This window comes from Pleurodeles waltl, chromosome 6 (genome assembly GCF_031143425.1).
Source record: "Pleurodeles waltl isolate 20211129_DDA chromosome 6, aPleWal1.hap1.20221129, whole genome shotgun sequence".
Classification (NCBI taxonomy): Eukaryota; Metazoa; Chordata; class Amphibia; order Caudata; family Salamandridae; genus Pleurodeles; species Pleurodeles waltl.
Genome location: NC_090445.1, coordinates 83,961,599 through 83,981,642, shown reverse-complemented (window position 1 = coordinate 83,981,642; position 20,044 = coordinate 83,961,599). Strand labels below are relative to the sequence as shown.

At 51.9% G+C, this 20,044-nt stretch overlaps 4 non-coding genes across 4 annotated transcripts; all 4 read right to left on the bottom strand.

The window, feature by feature from the left end:
• Positions 1–567: 567 nt before the first annotated feature.
• On the bottom strand, positions 568–640 carry TRNAK-CUU (transfer RNA lysine (anticodon CUU)). The gene has a single exon. It is a non-coding gene; the product is annotated as a tRNA-Lys (tRNA).
• Positions 641–1,377: 737 nt separating this feature from the next.
• Positions 1,378–1,450, bottom strand: TRNAN-AUU (transfer RNA asparagine (anticodon AUU)). The gene has a single exon. It is a non-coding gene; the product is annotated as a tRNA-Asn (tRNA).
• Positions 1,451–3,814: 2,364 nt separating this feature from the next.
• On the bottom strand, positions 3,815–3,887 carry TRNAK-CUU (transfer RNA lysine (anticodon CUU)). The gene has a single exon. It is a non-coding gene; the product is annotated as a tRNA-Lys (tRNA).
• Positions 3,888–6,248: 2,361 nt separating this feature from the next.
• TRNAK-CUU (transfer RNA lysine (anticodon CUU)) lies at positions 6,249–6,321 on the bottom strand. The gene has a single exon. It is a non-coding gene; the product is annotated as a tRNA-Lys (tRNA).
• Between the last annotated feature and the right edge of the window lie 13,723 nt (positions 6,322–20,044).

The following is a 20,044-nucleotide window of genomic DNA, read 5'->3' as shown; positions in this document are numbered from 1 at the left end:
CTCTGGAGCTCACTCTGGTCCATACATGCATCTGTCCTCTCAACCTGTCTCTGTGCACATACTTAAATGTCCAGTAGAGAACAGTGTGAACTCTCCCTGTTTCGCGAGGTGGCAGTCAGCCTCCAGAGCTGTGTCCGGAGGCTGCCGGAATGGCCGAGCGGTGTAAGGCGCCACATTCAAGAGCAGTATCTTACTCAGTCCCGTGGTCAAATCCCACTGCTGACAAAGTAGTTTTCATACCTACTTTAATCATAACACCAGCGGGGATGAGACCTTAAACTCCTCTTTTTGAAAGGATGGGGGGGACAGGACGTACCGGAGCGGACTCCGACCTAGCTGTAAGCACGGGCGGCTCAAGCTAGGAAAGGGGGCAGGAAAGGCTCGGCCTAGGACCGCTCCCAGCGGCGCCTCCCAGGGCGGGAAGTGCTGCGTTGTGTGGAGTCCTGTGGGAATCGTGAGGCAAACTGCAGGATGTGTGTTTGTGTATTTTTAAGCCTCAGCGAAATATCTGAATAAGGTGAGAGTTAATGTTAAACCCGAAAATGGAGAAGACTTTAAAAAGCATCACGCCCAACGTGGGGCTCGAACCCACGACCCTGAGATTAAGAGTCTCATGCTCTACCGACTGAGCTAGCCAGGCTGCTGTGGCTATGTCATTTCACACACCCTCTGTGTGTTCTTTGAGAGGAAGTAGTGTGTGGTTATCCCAGGAGGCCCCTTTGTTTCATTTTCTCTGCTGCTGACTCGACACAGGCACCTTTCTCTTTCTCCATCTCTCGCTCTACCCCAGTCTTATGTCCCCTTCAGTCTCTCTGGAGCTCACTCTGGTACATACATGCATCTGTCCTCTCAACCTTTCTCTGGGCACATACTTAAATGTCCAGTAGAGAACAGTGTGAACTCTCCCTGTTTCGCGAGGTGGCAGTCAGCCTCCAGAGTTGTGTCCGGAGGCTGCCGGAATGGTCGAGCGGTGTAAGGCGCCACATTCAAGAGCAGTAACTTCCCCAGTCCTGTGGTCAAATCCTGCTGCTGACAAAGTAGTTTTCATACCTACTTTAATCATAACACCAGCGGGGATGAGACCTTAAACTCCTCTTTTTTAAAGGATGGGGGGGACAGGACGGACCGGAGCGGACTCCGAGCTCGCTGTAAGCACGGGCGGCTCAAGCTAGGAAAGGGCGCAGGAGAGGCTTGGCCTAGGACCGCTCCCAGCGGCCCCTCCCAGGACGGGAAGTGCTGCGTTGTGTGGAGTCCTGTGGGAATCGTGAGGCAAACTGCAGGATGTATGTTTGTGTATTTTTAAGCCTCAGCGAAATATCTGAAAAAGGTGAGAGTTTATGTTAAACCCGAAAATGGAGAAGCCTTTAAAAAGCATCACACCCAACGTGGGGCTCGAACCCACGACCCTGAGATTAATAGTCTCATGCTCTACCGACTGAGCTAGGCGGACTGCTGTGCCTGTATCATTTCACACACCCTCTGTGTGTTCTTTGTGAGGAAGTAGTGTGTGGTTATCCCAGGAGGCCCCTTTGTTTCATTTTCTCTGCTGCTGACTCGACCCAGGCACCTTTCTCTTTCTCCATCTCTCGCTCTACTCCAGTCTTATGTCCCCATCAGTCTCTCTGGAGCTCACTGTGGTACATACATGCATCTGTCCTCTCAACCTGTCTCTGGGCATATACTTAAATGTCCAGTAGAGAACAGTGTGAACTCTCCCTGTGTCGCGAGGTGGCAGTCAGCCTCCAGAGTTGTGTCTGGAGGCTGCCGGAATGGTCGAGCGGTGTAAGGCACCACATTCAAGAGCAGTTTTTTCCACAGTCCTGTGGTCAAATCCCGCTGCTGACAAAGTAGTTTTCATACCTACTTTAATCATAACACCAGCGGGGATGAGACCTTAAACTCCTCTTTTTTAAAGGATTGGGGGGACAGGACGGACCGGAGCGGACTCCGAGCTCGCTGTAAGCACGGGCGGCTCAAGGTAGGAAAGGGCGCAGGAAAGGCTTGGCCTAGGACCGCTCCCAGCGGCGCCTCCCAGGACGGGAAGTGCTGCGTTGTGTGGAGTCCTGTGGGAATCGTGAGGCAAACTGCAGGATGTGTGTTTGTGTATTTTTAAGCCTCAGCGAAATATCTGAAAAAGGTGAGAGTTTATGTTAAACCCGAAAATGGAGAAGCCTTTAAAAAGCATCACACCCAACGTGGGGCTCGAACCCACGACCCTGAGATTAAGAGTCTCATGCTCTACCGACTGAGATAGGCGGGCTGCTGTGCCTATATCATTTCACACACCCTCTGTGTGTTCTTTGTGAGGAAGTAGTGTGTGGTTATCCCAGGAGGCCCCTTTGTTTCATTTTCTCTGCTGCTGACTCGACCCAGGCACCTTTCTCTTTCTCCATCTCTCGCTCTACTCCAGTCTTATGTCCCCATCAGTCTCTCTGGAGCTCACTGTGTACATACATGCATCTGTCCTCTCAACCTGTCTCTGGGCATATACTTAAATGTCCAGTAGAGAACAGTGTGAACTCTCCCTGTGTCGCGAGTTGGCAGTCAGCCTCCAGAGCCGTGTTCTGGAGGCTGCCGGAATGGCCGAGCGGTGTAAGGCGCCACATTCAAGGGCAGTATTTTCCCCAGTCCTGTGGTCAAATCCCGCTGCTGACATTAGTTTTCATACCTACTTTAATCATAACACCAGGGGGAATGAGACCTTAAACTCCTCTTTTTGAAAGGATGAGGGGGGACAGGACGGACCGGAGCGGACTCCGAGCTCGCTGTAAGCACGGGCGGCCCAGGCTAGGAAAGGGCGCAGGAAAGGCTCGGCCTAGGACCACTCCCAGCGGCGCCTCCCAGGGCGGGAAGTGCTGCGTTGTGTGGAGTCCTCTGGGAATCGTGAGGCAAACTGCAGGATGTGTGTGTGTGTGTGCAGTTTTAAGTCTCAGCAAAATATCTGAAAAAGGTGAGAGTTAATGTTAAACCCGAAAATGGAGAAGCCTTTAAAAAGCATCACACCCAACGCGGGGCTCGAACCCACGACCCTGAGATTAAGAGTCTCATGCTCTACCGACTGAGCTAGCCAGGCTGACGTGCCTATGTTATTTCACACACCCTCTGTGTGTTCTTTGTGAGGAAGTAGTGTGTGGTTATCCCAGGAGGCCCCTTTGTTTCATTGTCTTTGCTGCTGACTCGACACAGGCACCTTTCTCTTTCTCCGTCTCTCGTTCTACCCCAGTCTTATGTCCCCATCAGTCTCTCTGGAGCTCACTCTGGTACATACATGCATCTGTCCTCTCAACCTGTCTCTGGGCACATACTTAAATGTCCACTAGAGAACAGTGTGAACTCTCCCTGTGTCGCGAGGTGGCAGTCAGCCTCCAGAGCCGTGTTCCGCAGCCTGCCGGAATGGCCGAGCGGTGTAAGGCACCACATTCAAGAGCAGAATCTTCCCCAGTCCCGTGGTCAAATCCCGATGCTGACATAAAGTAGTTTTCATACCTACTTTAATCATAACACCAGCGGGGATGAGACTTTAAACTCCTCTTTTTGAAAGGATGGGGGGGGGCAGGACGGACCGGAGCGGACTCTGAGCTTGCTGTAAGCACGGGCGGCTCAGGCTAGGAAAGGGCGCAGGAAAGGCTCGGCCTAGGACCACTCCCAGCGGCGCCTCACAGGGCGGGAAGTGCTGCGTTGTGTGGAGTCCTGTGGGAATCGTGAGGCAAACTGCAGGATGTGTGTTTGTGTATTTTTAAGCCTCAGCGAAATATCTGAATAAGGTGAGAGTTAATGTTAAACCCGAAAATGGAGAAGACTTTAAAAAGCATCACGCCCAACGTGGGGCTCGAACCCACGACCCTGAGATTAAGAGTCTCATGCTCTACCGACTGAGCTAGCCAGGCTGGTGTGCCTATGTCATTTCAACACCCTCTGTGTGTTCTTTGTGAGGAAGTAGTGTGTGGTTATCCCAGGAGGCCCCTTTGTTTCATTTTCTCTGCTGCTGACTCGACACAGGCACCTTTCTCTTTCTCCATCTCTCGCTCTACCCCAGTCTTATGTCCCCTTCAGTCTCTCTGGAGCTCACTCTGGTACATACATGCATCTGTCCTCTCAACCTGTCTCTGGGCACATTCTTAAATGTCCAGTAGAGAACAGTGTGAACTCTCCCTGTTTCGCGAGGTGGCAGACAGCCTCCAGAGTTGTGTCTGGAGGCTGCCGGAATGGTCGAGCGGTGTAAGGCGCCACATTCAAGACAGTATCTTCCCCAGTCCTGTGGTCAAATCCCGCTGCTGACAAAGTAGTTTTCATACCTACTTTAATCATAACACCAGCGGGGATGAGACCTTAAACTCCTCTTTTTTAAAGGATGGGGGGGGACAGGACGGACCGGAGCGGACTCCGAGCTCGCTGTAAGCACGGGCGGCTCAAGCTAGGAAGGGGCGCAGGAAAGGCTTGGCCTAGGACCGCTCCCAGCGGCGCCTCCCAGGACGGGAAGTGCTGCGTTGTGTGGAGTCCTGTGGGAATCGTGAGGCAAACTGCAGGATGTGTGTTTGTGTATTTTTAAGCCTCAGCGAAATATCTGAAAAAGGTGAGAGTTTATGTTAAACCCGAAAATGGAGAAGCCTTTAAAAAGCATTACACCCAGCGTGGGTCTCGAACCCACGACCCTGAGATTAAGAGTCTCATGCTCTACCAACTGAGCTAGGCGGGCTGCTGTGCCTATATCATTTCACACACCCTCTGTGTGTTCTTTGTGAGGAAGTAGTGTGTGGTTATCCTAGGAGGCCCCTTTGTTTCATTTTCTCTGCTGCTGACTTGACCCAGGCACCTTTCTCTTTCTCCATCTCTCGCTCTACTCCAGTCTTATGTCCCCATCAGTCTCTCTGGAGCTCACTGTGGTACATACATGCATCTGTCCTCTCAACCTGTCTCTGGGCATATACTTAAATGTCCAGTAGAGAACAGTGTGAACTCTCCCTGTGTCGCGAGGTGGCAGTCAGCCTCCAGAGTTGTCTCCGGAGGCTGCCGCAATGGTTGAGCGGTGTAAGGTGCCACATTCAAGAGCAGTATCTTCCCCAGTCCTGTGGTCAAATCCCGCTGCTGACAAAGTAGTTTTCATACCTACTTTAATCATAACACCAGCGGGGATGAGACCTTAAACTCCTCTTTTTTAAAGGATGGGGGGGACAGGACGGACCGGAGCGGACTCCGAGCTCGCTGTAAGCACGGGCGGCTCAAGCTAGGAAAGGGCGCAGGAAAGGCTTGGCCTAGGACCGCTCCCAGCGGCGCCTCCCAGGACGGGAAGTGCTGCGTTGTGTGGAGTCCTGTGGGAATCGTGAGGCAAACTGCAGGATGTGTGTTTGTGTATTTTTAAGCCTCAGCGAAATATCTGAAAAAGGTGAGAGTTTATGTTAAACCCGAAAAAGGAGAAGCCTTTAAAAAGCTTCACACCCAACGTGGGGCTCGAACCCACGACCCTGAGATTAAGAGTCTCATGCTCTACCGACTGAGCTAGGCAGGCTGCTGTGCCTATATCATTTCACACACCCTCTGTGTGTTCTTTGTGAGGAAGTAGTGTGTGGTTATCCCAGGAGGCCCCTTTGTTTCATTTTCTCTGCTGCTGACTCGACCCAGGCACCTTTCTCTTTCTCCATCTCTCGCTCTACTCCAGTCTTATGTCCCCATCAGTCTCTTTTGAGCTCACTGTGGTACATACATGCATCTGTCCTCTCAACCTGTCTCTGGGCATATACTTAAATGTCCAGTAGAGAACAGTGTGAACTCTCCCTGTGTCGCGAGGTGGCAGTCAGCCTCCAGAGCCGTGTTCTGGAGGCTGCCGGAATGGCCGAGCGGTGTAAGGTGCCACATTCAAGGGCAGTATCTTCCCCAGTTCTGTGGTCAAATCCCGCTGCTGACATTAAGTAGTTTTCATACCTACTTTAATCATAACACCAGGGGGGATGAGACTTTAAACTCCTCTTTTTGAAAGAATGGGGGGGACAGGACGGACCGGAGCGGACTCCGAGCTCGCTGTAAGCACGGGCGGCCCAGGCTAGGAAAGGGCGCAGGAAAGGCTCGGCCTAGGACCACTCCCAGCGACGCCTCCCAGGGCGGGAAGTGCTGCGTTGTGTGGAGTCCTGTGGGAATCGTGAGGCAAACTGCAGGATGTGTGTGTGTCTGTAGTTTTAAGTCTCAGCAAAATATCTGAAAAAGGTGAGAGTTAATGTTAAACCCGAAAATGGAGAAGCCTTTAAAAAGCATCACACCCAACGTGGGGCTCGAACCCACGACCCTGAGATTAAGAGTCTCATGCTCTACCGACTGAGCCAGCCGGGCTGACGTGCCTATGTTATTTCACACACCCTCTGTGTGTTCTTTGTGAGGAAGTAGTGTGTGGTTATCCCAGGAGGCCCCTTTGTTTCATTGTCTTTGCTGCTGACTCGACACAGGCACCTTTCTCTTTCTCCGTCTCTCGCTCTACCCCAGTCTTTTGTCCCCATCAGTCTCTCTGGAGCTCACTCTGGTACGTACATGCATCTGTCCTCTCAACCTGTCTCTGGGCACATACTTAAATGTCCAGTAGAGAACAGTGTGAACTCTCCCTGTGTCGCGAGGTGGCAGTCAGCCTCCAGAGCTGTGTTCTGCATGCTGCCGGAATAGCCGAGCGGTGTAAGGCGCCACATTCAAGAGCAGTATCCTCCCCATTCCCGTGGTCAAATCCTGATGCTGACATAAAGTAGTTTTCATACCTACTTTAATCATAACACCAGCGGGGATGAGACTTTAAACTCCTCTTTTTGAAAGAATGGGGGGGGACAGGACGGACCGGAGCGGACTCCGAGCTCGCTGTAAGCACGGGCGGCTCAGGCTAGGAAAGGGCGCAGGAAAGGCTCGGCCTAGGACCGCTCCCAGCGGCGCCACCCAGGGCGGGAAGTGCTGCGTTGTGTGGAGTCCTGTGGGAATCGTGAGGCAAACTGCAGGATGTGTGTGTGTGTAGTTTTAATCCTCAGCAAAATATCGGAAAAAGGTGAGAGTTAATGTTCAACCCGAAAATGGAGAAGCCTTTAAAGACCATCACGCCCAACGTGGGGCTCAATCCCACAACCCTGAGATTAAGAGTCTCATGCTCTACCGACTGAGCTAGCCAGGATGCTGTGCCTCTGTCATTTCACACACCCTCTGTGTGTTCTTTACGAGGAAGTAGTGTGTGGTTATCCCAGGAGGCCCCTTTGTTTCATTTTCTCTGCTGCTGACTCGACACAGGCACCTTTCTCTTTCTCCATCTCTCGCTCTACCCCAGTCTTATGTCCCCATCAGTCTCTCTGGAGCTCACTCTGGTACATACATGCATCTGTCCTCTCAACCTGTCTCTGGGCACATACTTAAATGTCCACTAGAGAACAGTGTGAACTCTCCCTGTGTCGCGAGGTGGCAGTCAGCCTCCAAAGCTATGTTCCGCAGGTTGCCGGAATGGCCGAGCGGTGTAAGGCACCACATTCAAGAGCAGTATATTCCCCAGTCCTGTGATCAAATCCCGCTGCTGACATAAAGTAGTTTTCATACCTACTTTAATCATAACACCAGCGGGGATGAGACTTTAATCTCCTCTTTTTGAAAGGATGGGTGGGGACAGGACGGACCGGAGCGGACTCCGAGCTCGCTGTAAGCACGGGCGGCTCAGGCTAGGAAAGGGCGCAGGAAAGGCTCGCATAGGACCGCTCCCAGCGGCGCCTCCCAGGGTGGGAAGTGCTGAGTTGTGTGGAGTCCTGTGGGAATCATGAGGCAAACTGCAGGATGTGTATGTGTGTGTGTAGTTTTAAGCCTCAGCAAAATATCTGAAAAAGTGAGAGTTTATGTTAAACCCGAAAATGGAGAAGCCTTTAAAAAGCATCACTCCCAACGTGGGGCTCGAACCCACGACCCTGAGATTAAGAGTCTCATGCTCTACCGACTGAGCTAGGCGGGCTGCTGTGCCTATATCATTTCACACACCCTCTGTGTGTTCTTTGTGAGGAAGTAGTGTGTGGTTATCCCAGGAGGCCCCTTTGTTTCATTTTCTCTGCTGCTGACTCGACCCAGGCACCTTTCTATTTCTCCATCTCTCGCTCTATCCCAGTCTTATGTCCCCATCAGTCTCTCTGGAGCTCACTTTGGTACATACATGCATCTGTCCTCTCAACCTGACTCTGGGCACATACTTAAATGTCCAGTAGAGAACAGTGTGAACTCTCCCTGTTTCGCGAGGTGGCAGTCAGCCTCCAGAGCGGTGTTTCGGAGGCTGCCGGAATGGCCGAGCGGTGTGAGGCGCCACATTCAAGAGCAGTATCTTCCCCAGTCCTGTGATCAAATACCGCTGCCAACATAAAGTAGTTTTCATACCTACTTTAATCATAACACCAGTGGGATGAGACCTTAAAATCCTCTTTTTGAAAGGATGGGGGGGGACAGGACGGAGCTGAGCGGACTCCGAACTCGCTGTAAGCACGGGCGGCTCAGGCTAGGAAAGGGCGCAGGAAAGGCTTGGCCTAGGACCGCTCCCAGCAGCGCCTCCCAGGGCGGGAAGTGCTGCGTTGCGTGGAGTCCTGTGGGAATCGTGAGGCAAACTGCAGGATGTGTGTGTGTGTGTAGTTTTAAGCCGCAGCGAAATATCTGAAAAAGGTGAGAGTTAATGTTAAACCCGAAAATGGAGAAGCCTTTAAAAAGCATCTCGCCCAATGTGTGGCTCGAACCCCCGACCCTGAGATTAAGAGTCTCATGTGCTAACGACTGAGCTAGCCAGGCTGCCGTGCCTATGTCATTTCACACACCCTCTTTGTGTTCTTTCTGAGGAAGTAGTGTGTGGTTATCCCAGGAGGCCCCTTTGTTTCATTTTCTCTGCTGCTGACTCGACACAGGCACCTTTCTCTTTCTCCATCTCTCGCTCTACCCCAGTCTTATGTCCCCATCAGTGTCTCTTGAGCTCACTCTAGTACATACATGCATCTGTCCTCTCAACCTGTCTCTGGGCATATACTTAAATGTCCAGTAGAGAACAGTGGGAACTCTCCCTGTGTCGCGAGGTGGCAGTCAGCCTCCAGAGCGGTGTCCCGGAGGCTGCCGGAATGGCCGAGCGGTGTAAGGTGCCACCTTCTAGAGCAGTATCTTCCCCAGTCCCGTGGTCAAATCCCGCTGCTGACATAAAGTAGTTTTCATACCTACTTCAATCATAACACCAGGGCGGATGAGACCTTAAACTCCTCTTTTTGAAAGGATGGGGGGGGACAGGACGGACCGGAGCGGACTCCGAGCTCGCTGTAAGCACGGGCGGCTCAGGCTAGGAAAGGACGCAGGAAAGGCTCGGCCTAGGACCACTCCCAGCGGCGCCTCACAGGGCGGGAAGTGGTGCGTTGTGTGGAGTTCTGTGGGAATCGTGAGGCAAACTGCAGGATGTGTGTGTGTGTGTAGTTTTAAGTCTCAGCGAAATATCTGAAAAAGGTGAGAGTTAATGTTAAACCCGAAAATGGAGAAGCCTTTAAAAAGCATCACACCCCCCGTGGGGCTCGAACCCACGACCCTGAGATTAAGAGTCTCATGCTCTACCGACTGAGCTAGCCGGGATGCTGTGCCTATGTCATTTCACACACCCTCTGTGTGTTCTTTGTGAGGAAGTAGTGTGTGGTTATTCCAGGAGGCCCCTTTGTTTCATTTTCTCTGCTGCTGACTCGACACAGGCACCTTTCTCTTTCTCCATCTCTCGCTCTACCCCAGTCTTATGTCCCCATCAGTCTCTCTGGAGCTCACTCTGGTACATACATGCATCTGTCCTCGCAACCTGTCTCTGGGCACACACTTAAATGTCCAGTAGAGAACAGTGTTAACTCTCCCTGTTTCACGAGGTGGCAGTCAGCCTCCGGAGCCGTGTTCAGGAGGCTGCCGGAATGTCCGAGTGGTGTAAGGCACCACATTCAAGAGCAGTATCTTCCCCAATCCCGTGATCAAATCCCACTGCTGACATAAAGTAGTTTTCATACCTACTTCAATCATAACACCAGGGCGGATGAGACCTTAAACTCCTCTTTTTGAAAGGATGGGGGGGGACAGGACGGACCGGAGCGGACTCCGAGCTCGCTGTAAGCACGGGCGGCTCAGGCTAGGAAAGGACGCAGGAAAGGCTCGGCCTAGGACCACTCCCAGCGGCGCCTCCCAGGGTGGGAAGTGCTGCATTGTGTGGAGTCCTGTGGGAATCGTGAGGCAAAATGCAGGATGTGTGTGTGTGTAGTTTCAAGCCTCAGCGAAATATCTGAAAAAGGTGAGAGTTAATGTTAAACCCGAAAATGGAGAAGCCTTTAAAAAGCATCACACCCAACATGGGGCTCGAACCCATGACCCTGAGATTAAGAGTCTCATGCTCTACCAACTGAGCTCGCCAGGCTGCTGTGCCTATGTCATTTCACACACCCTCTGTGTGTTCTTTGTGAGGAAGTAGTGTGTGGTTATCCCAGGAGGCCCCTTTGTTTCATTTTCTCTGCTGCTGACTCGACACAGCACCTTTCTCTTTCTCCATCTCTCGCTCTACCCCAGTCTTATGTCCCCATCAGTCTCTCTGGAGCTCACTCTGGTACATACATGCATCTGTCCTCTCAACCTGTCTCTGGGCACATACTTAAATGTCCAGTAGAGAACAGTGTGAACTCTCCCTGTTTCGCGAGGTGGCAGTCAGTCTCCAGAGGCGTGTTCCGCAGGCTGCCGGAATGGCCGAGCGGTGTAAGGTGCCACATTCAAGAGCATTATCTTCCCCAATCCCGTGATCAAATCCTGCTGCTGACATAAAGTAGTTTTCAGACCTATTTTAATCATAACACCAGCGGGGATGAGACCTTAAACTCCTCTTTTTGAAAGGATGTGGGGGGGCAGGACGGACCGTAGCGGACTCCTAGCTCGCTGTAAGCACGGGCGGCTCAGGATACGAAAGGGCGCAGGAAAGGCTCGGCCTAGGACCGCTCCCAGCGGCGCCTCCCAGGGCGGGAAGTGCTGCGTTTTGTGGAGTCCTGTGCGAATCGTGAGGCAAACTGCAGGATGTGTGTGTGTGTGTGTAGTTTTAAGCCTAAGCGAAATATCTGAAAAAGGTGAGAGTTAATGTTAAACCCGAAAATGGAGAAGCCTTTAAAAAGCATCACACCCAACATGGGGCTCGAACCCACGAGCCTGAGATTAAGAGTCTCACACCCTACCGACTGAGCTAGCCAGGCTGCTGTGTTTATGTCATTTCACACACCCTCTGTGTGTTCTTTGTGAGGAAGTAGTGTGTGGTTATCCAAGGAGGCCCCTTTGTTTCATTTTCTCTGCTGCTGAGTCGACACAGGCACCTTTCTCTTTCTCCATCTCTCGCTCTACCCCAGTCTTATGTCCCCATCAGTCTCTCTGGAGCTCACTCTGGTACATACATGCATCTCTCCTCTCAACCTGTCTCTGGGCACATACTTAAATGTCCAGTAGAGAACAGTGTGAACTCTCCCTGTTTCACGAGGTGGCAGTCAGCCTCCAGAGGCGTGTTCCGGAGGTTGCCGGAATGGCCGAGCGGTGTAAGGCACCACATTCAAGAGCAGTATCTTCCCCAGTCCTGTAATCAAATCCCACTGCTGACATAAAGTAGTTTTCATACCTACTTTAATCATAACACCAGTGGTGATGAGACCTTAAACTCCTCTTTTTGAAAGGATGGGGGGGGACAGGACGGACCGGAGCGGACTCCGACCTCGCTGTAAGCACGGGCGGCTCAGGCTAGGAAAGGGCGCAGGAAAGGCTCGGCCTAGGACCGCTCCCAGCGTCGCCTCCCTGGGCGGGAAGTGCTGCGTTGTGTGGAGTCCTGTGGGAATCGTGAGGCAAACTGCAGAATGTGTGTGTGTGTGTGTGTGTAGTTTTAAGCCTCAGCAAAATATCTGAAAAAGGTGAGAGTTAATGTTAAACCCGAAAATGGAGAAGCCTTTAAAAAGCATCACACCCAACGTGGGGCTCGAACCCACAACCCTGAGATTAAGAGTCTCATGTTCTACCAAATAAGCTAGCCGGGCTGCTGTGCCTATGTAATTTCACAAACTCTCTGTGTGTTCTTTGTGAGGAAGTAGTGTGTGGTTATCCCAGGAGGCCCCCTTGTTTCATTTTCTCTGCTGCTGACTCGACACAGGCACCTTTCTCTTTCTCCATCTCTCGCTCTACCCCAGTCTTATGTCCCCATCAGTCTCTCTGGAGCTCACTCTGGTACACACATGCATCTGTCCTCTCAACCTGTCTCTGGGCACACACTTAAATGTCCAGTAGAGAACAGTGTGAAGTCTCCCTGTTTCGCGAGGTGGCAGTCAGCCTCCAGAGCCGCGTTTCGGAGGCTGCCGGAATGGCCGAGCGGTGTGAGGCGCCACATTCAAGAGCAGTATCTTCCCCAGTCCTGTGATCAAATACCCGTGCAAACATAAAGTAGTTTTCATACCTACTTTAATCATAACACCAGCGGGGATGAGACTTTAAACTCCTCTTTTTGAAAGGATGGGGGGAACAGGACGGACCGGAGCGGACTCCGAGCTCGCTGTAAGCACGGGCGGCTCAGGCTAGTAAAGAGCACAGGAAAGGCTCGGCATAGGACCGCTCCCAGCGGCGCCTCCCAGGGCGGGAAGTGCTGCGTTGTGTGGAGTCCTGTGGGAATCGTGAGGCAAACTGCAGGATGTGTGTGTGTGTTTAGTTTTAAGCCTCAGCAAAATATCTGAAAAAGGTGAGAGTTAATGTTAAACCCGAAAATGGAGAAGCCTTTAAAAAGCATCACGCCCAACGTGGGGCTCGAACCCACAACCCTGAGATTAAGAGTCTCATGCTGTACCGACTAAGCTAGTGAGGCTGCTGTGCCTATGTCATTTCACACACCCTCTGTGTGTTCTTTGTGAGGAAGTAGTGTGTGGTTATCCCAGGAGGCCCCTTTGTTTCATTTTCTCTGCTGCTGACTCGACATAGGCACCTTTCTCTTTCTCCATCTCTCGCTCTACCCCAGTCTTATGTCCCCATCAGTCTCTCTGGAGCTCACTCTGGTACATACATGCATCTGTCCTCTCAACCTGTCTCTGGGCACATACTTAAATGTCCAGTAGAGAACAGTGTGAACTCTCCCTGTGTCGCGAGGTGGCAGACAGCCTCCAGAGGCGTGTTCCGCAGGCTGCCGGAATGGCCGAGCGGTGTAAGGCGCCACATTGAAGAGCAGTATCTTCCCCAGTCCCGTGGTCAAATCCCGCTGCTGACATAAAGTAGTTTTCATACCTACTTTAATCATAACACCAGCGGGGATGAGACTTTAAACTCCTCTTTTTGAAAGGATGGGGGGGGACAGGACGGACCGGAGCGGACTCCGAGCTCGCTGTAAGCACGGGCGGCTCAGGCTAGGAAAGGGCGCAGGAAAGGCTCGGCATAGGACCGCTCCCAGCGGCGCCTCCCAGGGCGGGAAGTGCTGCGTTGTGTGGAGTCCTGTGGGAATCGTGAGGCAAACTGCAGGATGTGTGTTTGTGTATTTTTAAGCCTCAGCGAAATATCTGAAAAAGGTGAGAGTTAATGTTAAACCCAAAAAGGGAGAAGCCTTTAAAAAGCATCATGCCCAACATGGGGCTCGAACCCACAACCCTGAGATTAAGGGTCTCATGCTCTACCGACTGAGATAGCCAGGTTGCTGTGCCTATGTCATTTCACACACCCTCTGTGTGTTCTTTGTGAGGAAGTAGTGTGTGGTTATCCCAGGAGCCCCCTTTGTTTCATTTTCTCTGCTGCTGACTCGACACAGGCACCTTTCTCTTTCTCCATCTCTCGCTCTAACCCAGTCTAATGTCCCCTTCAGTCTCTCTGGAGCTCACTCTGGTACATACATGCATCTGTCCTCTCAACCTGTCTCTGGGCACATACTTAAGTGTCCAGTAGAGAACAGTGTGAACTCTCCCTGTTTCGCGAGGTGGCAGTCAGCCTCCAGAGATGTGTCCGGAGGCTGCCGGAATGGCCGAGCGGTGTAAGGTGCCACATTCAAGAGCAGTATCTTCCCCAGTCCTGTGGTCAAATCCCGCTGCTGACATAAAGTAGTTTTCATACCTACTTTAATCATAACACCAGCGGGGATGAGACCTTAAACTCCTCTTTTTGAAAGGATGGGGGTGGGGACAGGACGGACCGGAGCGGACTCCGAGCTCGCCGTAAGCACGGGCGGCTCAGGCAAGGAAAGGGCGCAGGAAGGCTTGGCCTAGGACCGCTCCCAGCAGCGCCTTCCAGGGCGGGAAGTGCTGCATTGTGTGGAGTCCTGTGGGAATCGTGAGGCAAACTGCAGGATGTGTGTGTGTGTGTAGTTTTAAGCCTCAGCAAAATATCTGAAAAAGGTGAGAGTTAATGTTAAACCCGAAAATGGAGAAGCCTTTAAAAAGCATCACACCCAACATAGGTCTCGAACCCACAACCCTGAGATTAAGAGTTTCATGCTCTACCAACTGAGCTAGCCGGGCTGCTGTGACTATGACATTTCACACACTCTCTGTGTGTTCTTTTTGAGGAAGTAGTGTGTGGTTATCCCAGGAGGCCCCTTTGTTTCATTTTCTCTGCTGCTGACTCGACACAGGCACCTTTCTCTTTCTCCATCTCTCGCTCTACCCCAGTCTTATGTCCCCATCAGTCTCTCTGGAGCTCACTCTGGTACATACATGCATCTGTATTCTTAACCTGTCTCTGGGCAAATACTTAAATGTCCAGTAGAGAACAGTGTGAACTCTCCCCGTGTCGCGAGGTGGCAGTCAGCCTCCAGAGCCGTGTTCCGCAGGCTGCCGGAATGGCCGAGCGGTGTAAGGCGCCACATTCAAGAGCATTATCTTCCCCAGTCCTGTGATCAAATCCCGCTGCTGACATAAAGTAGTTTTCATTCCTACTTTAATCATAACACCAGCGGGGATGAGACTTTAAACTCCTCTTTATGAAAGGATGGGGGTGACAGGACGGACCGGAGCGGACTTCGAGCTCGCTGTAAGCATGGGCGGCTCAGGCTAGGAAAGGGCGCAGGAAAGGCTCGGCATAGGACCGCTCTCAGTGGCGCCTCCCAGGGCGGGAAGTGCTGCGTTGTGTGGAGTCCTGTGGGAATCGTGAGGCAAACTGCAGGATGTGTGTGTGTGTGTGTAGTTTTAAGCATCAGGAAAATATCTGAAAAAGGTGAGAGTTAATGTTAAACCCGAAAATGGAGAAGCCTTTAAAAAGGACCACGCCCAACGTGGGGCTCGAACCCACGACTCTGAGATTAAGAGTATCATGCTCAACCAACTGAGCTAGTCAGGCTGCTGTAACTGTGTCATTTCACACACCCTCTGTGTGTTCTTTGTGAGGAAGTAGTGTGTGGTTATCCCAGGAGGCCCCTTTGTTTCATTTTCTCTGCTGCTGACTCCACACAGGCACCTTTCTCTTTCTCCATCTCTCGCTCTAACCCAGTCTTATGTCCCCATCAGTCTCTCTGGAGCTCACTTTGGTACATACATGCATCTGTCCTCTCAACCTGACTCTGGGCACATACTTAAATGTCCAGTAGAGAACAGTGTGAACTTTCCCTGTTTCGCGAGGTGGCAGTCAGCCTCCAGAGCCGCGTTTCGGAAGCTGCCGGAATGGCCGAGCGGTGTGAGGTGCCACATTCAAGAGCAGTATCTTCCCCAGTCCTGTGATCAAATACCGCTGCCAATATAAAGTAGTTTTCATACCTACCTTAATCAAAACACCGGCGGGGATGAGACTTTAAACTCCTCTTTTTGAAAGGATGGGGGGGACAGGACGGACCGGAGCGGACTCCGAGCTCGCTGTAAGCACGGGCGGCTCAGGCTAGGAAAGGGCGCAGGAAAGGCTCGGCATAGGACCGCTCCCAGCGGCGCCTCCCAGGGCGGGAAGTGCTGCGTTGTGTGGAGTCCTGTGGGAATCGTGAGGCAAACTGCAGGATGTGTGTGTGTGTGTAGTTTAAAGCCTCAGCAAAATATCTGAAAAAGGTGAGAGTTAATGTTAAACCCGAAAATGGAGAAGCCTTTAAAAAGCATCACACCCAACTTGGGGATCGAACCCACGACCCTGAGATTAAGAGTCTCATGCTCTACCGAATGAGCTAGCCGGGCTGCTGTGCCTATGTCATTTCACACACCCTCTGTGTGTTCTTTGTGAGGAAGTAGTGTGTGGTTATCCCAGGAGGCCCCTTTGTTTCATTTTCTCTGCAGCTGACTCGACACAGGCACCTTTCTCTTTCTCCATCTCTCGCTCTACCCCAGTCTTATGTCCCCATCAGTCTCTCTGGAGCTCACTTTGGTACATACATGCATCTGTCCTCTCAACCTGACTCTGGGCACATACTTAAATGTCCAGTAGAGAACAGTGTGAACTCTCCCTGTTTCGCGAGGTGGCAGTTAGCCTCCAGAGCAGTGTTTCAGAGGCTGCCGGAATGGCCGAGAGGTGTGAGGCGCCACATTCAAGAGCAGTATCTTCCCCAGTCCTGTGATCAAATACCGCTGCCAACATAAAGTAGTTTTCATACCTACCTTAATCATAACACCAGTGGGGATGAGACCTTAAAATCCTCTTTTTGAAAGGATGGGGTTGGACAGGACGGAGCGGAGCGGACTCCAAGCTCGCTGTAAGCAAGGGCGGCTCAGGCTAGGAAAGGGCGCAGGAAAGGCTTGGCCTAGGACCGCTCCCAGCGGCGCCTCCCAGGGCGGGAAGTGCTGCGTTGTGTGGAGTCCTGTGGGAATCGTGATCCAAACTGCAGGATGTGTGTGTGTGTGTGTAGTTTTAAGCCGCAGCGAAATATCTGAAAAAGGTGAGAGTTAATTTTAAACCCGAAAATGGAGAAGCCTTTAAAAAGCATCACGCCCAACGTGGGGCTTGAATCCACGACCCTGAGATTAAGAGTCTCACGCGCTACCGACTGAGCTAGCCGGGCTGCTGTGCCTATGTCATTTCACACACCCTCTGTGTGTTGTTTGTGAGGAAGTAGTGTGTGGTTATCCCAGGAGGCCCCTTTGTTTCATTTTCTCTGCTGCTGACTCGACACAGGCACCTTTCTCTTTCTCCATCTCTCGCTCTAACCCAGTCTAATGTCCCCTTCAGTCTCTCTGGAGCTCACTCTGGTACATACATGCATCTGTCCTCTCAACCTGTCTCTGGGCACATACTTAAGTGTCCAGTAGAGAACAGTGTGAACTCTCCCTGTTTCGCGAGGTGGCAGTCAGCCTCCAGAGATGTGTCCGGAGGCTGCCGGAATGGCCGAGCGGTGTAAGGTGCCACATTCAAGAGCAGTATCTTCCCCAGTCCTGTGGTCAAATCCCGCTGCTGACATAAAGTAGTTTTCATACCTACTTTAATCATAACACCAGCGGGGATGAGACCTTAAACTCCTCTTTTTGAAAGGATGGGGGTGGGGACAGGACGGACCGGAGCGTACTCCGAGCTCGCCGTAAGCACGGGCGGCTCAGGCAAGGAAAGGGCGCAGGAAGGCTTGGCCTAGGACCGCTCCCAGCAGCGCCTTCCAGGGCGGGAAGTGCTGCATTGTGTGGAGTCCTGTGGGAATCGTGAGGCAAACTGCAGGATGTGTGTGTGTGTGTAGTTTTAAGCCTCAGCAAAATATCTGAAAAAGGTGAGAGTTAATGTTAAACCCGAAAATGGAGAAGCCTTTAAAAAGCATCACACCCAACATAGGTCTCGAACCCACAACCCTGAGATTTAGAGTTTCATGCTCTACCAACTGAGCTAGCCGGGCTGCTGTGACTATGACATTTCACACACTCTCTGTGTGTTCTTTGTGAGGAAGTAGTGTGTGGTTATCCCAGGAGGCCCCTTTGTTTCATTTTCTCTGCTGCTGACTCGACACAGGCACCTTTCTCTTTCTCCATCTCTCGCTCTACCCCAGTCTTATGTCCCCATCAGTCTCTCTGGAGCTCACTCTGGTACATACATGCATCTGTATTCTTAACCTGTCTCTGGGCAAATACTTAAATGTCCAGTAGAGAACAGAGTGAACTCTCCCCGTGTCGCGAGGTGGCAGTCAGCCTCCAGAGCCGTGTTCCGCAGGCTGCCGGAATGGCCGAGCGGTGTAAGGCGCCACATTCAAGAGCATTATCTTCCCCAGTCCTGTGATCAAATCCCGCTGCTGACATAAAGTAGTTTTCATTCCTACTTTAATCATAACACCAGCGGGGATGAGACTTTAAACTCCTCTTTATGAAAGGATGGGGGTGACAGGACGGACCGGAGCGGACTTCGAGCTCGCTGTAAGCATGGGCGGCTCAGGCTAGGAAAGGGCGCAGGAAAGGCTCGGCATAGGACCGCTCTCAGTGGCGCCTCCCAGGGCGGGAAGTGCTGCGTTGTGTGGAGTCCTGTGGGAATCGTGAGGCAAACTGCAGGATGTGTGTGTGTGTGTAGTTTTAAGCATCAGGAAAATATCTGAAAAAGGTGAGAGTTAATGTTAAACCCGAAAATGGAGAAGCCTTTAAAAAGGACCACGCCCAACGTGGGGCTCGAACCCACGACTCTGAGATTAAGAGTATCATGCTCAACCAACTGAGCTAGTCAGGCTGCTGAAACTGTGTCATTTCACACACCCTCTGTGTGTTCTTTGTGAGGAAGTAGTGTGTGGTTATCCCAGGAGGCCCCTTTGTTTCATTTTCTCTGCTGCTGACTCCACACAGGCACCTTTCTCTTTCTCCATCTCTCGCTCTAACCCAGTCTTATGTCCCCATCAGTCTCTCTGGAGCTCACTTTGGTACATACATGCATCTGTCCTCTCAACCTGACTCTGGGCACATACTTAAATGTCCAGTAGAGAACAGTGTGAACTTTCCCTGTTTCGCGAGGTGGCAGTCAGCCTCCAGAGCCGCGTTTCGGAAGCTGCCGGAATGGCCGAGCGGTGTGAGGTGCCACATTCAAGAGCAGTATCTTCCCCAGTCCTGTGATCAAATACCGCTGCCAATATAAAGTAGTTTTCATACCTACCTTAATCAAAACACCGGCGGGGATGAGACTTTAAACTCCTCTTTTTGAAAGGATGGGGGGGACAGGACGGACCGGAGCGGACTCCGAGCTCGCTGTAAGCACGGGCGGCTCAGGCTAGGAAAGGGCGCAGGAAAGGCTCGGCATAGGACCGCTCCCAGCGGCGCCTCCCAGGGCGGGAAGTGCTGCGTTGTGTGGAGTCCTGTGGGAATCGTGAGGCAAACTGCAGGATGTGTGTGTGTGTGTAGTTTAAAGCCTCAGCAAAATATCTGAAAAAGGTGAGAGTTAATGTTAAACCCGAAAATGGAGAAGCCTTTAAAAAGCATCACACCCAACGTGGGGATCGAACCCACGACCCTGAGATTAAGAGTCTCATGCTCTACCGAATGAGCTAGCCGGGCTGCTGTGCCTATGTCATTTCACACACCCTCTGTGTGTTCTTTGTGAGGAAGTAGTGTGTGGTTATCCCAGGAGGCCCCTTTGTTTCATTTTCTCTGCAGCTGACTCGACACAGGCACCTTTCTCTTTCTCCATCTCTCGCTCTACCCCAGTCTTATGTCCCCATCAGTCTCTCTGGAGCTCACTTTGGTACATACATGCATCTGTCCTCTCAACCTGACTCTGGGCACATACTTAAATGTCCAGTAGAGAACAGTGTGAACTCTCCCTGTTTCGCGAGGTGGCAGTTAGCCTCCAGAGCAGTGTTTCAGAGGCTGCCGGAATGGCCGAGAGGTGTGAGGCGCCACATTCAAGAGCAGTATCTTCCCCAGTCCTGTGATCAAATACCGCTGCCAACATAAAGTAGTTTTCATACCTACCTTAATCATAACACCAGTGGGGATGAGACCTTAAAATCCTCTTTTTGAAAGGATGGGGTTGGACAGGACGGAGCGGAGCGGACTCCAAGCTCGCTGTAAGCAAGGGCGGCTCAGGCTAGGAAAGGGCGCAGGAAAGGCTTGGCCTAGGACCGCTCCCAGCGGCGCCTCCCAGGGCGGGAAGTGCTGCGTTGTGTGGAGTCCTGTGGGAATCGTGATCCAAACTGCAGGATGTGTGTGTGTGTGTGTAGTTT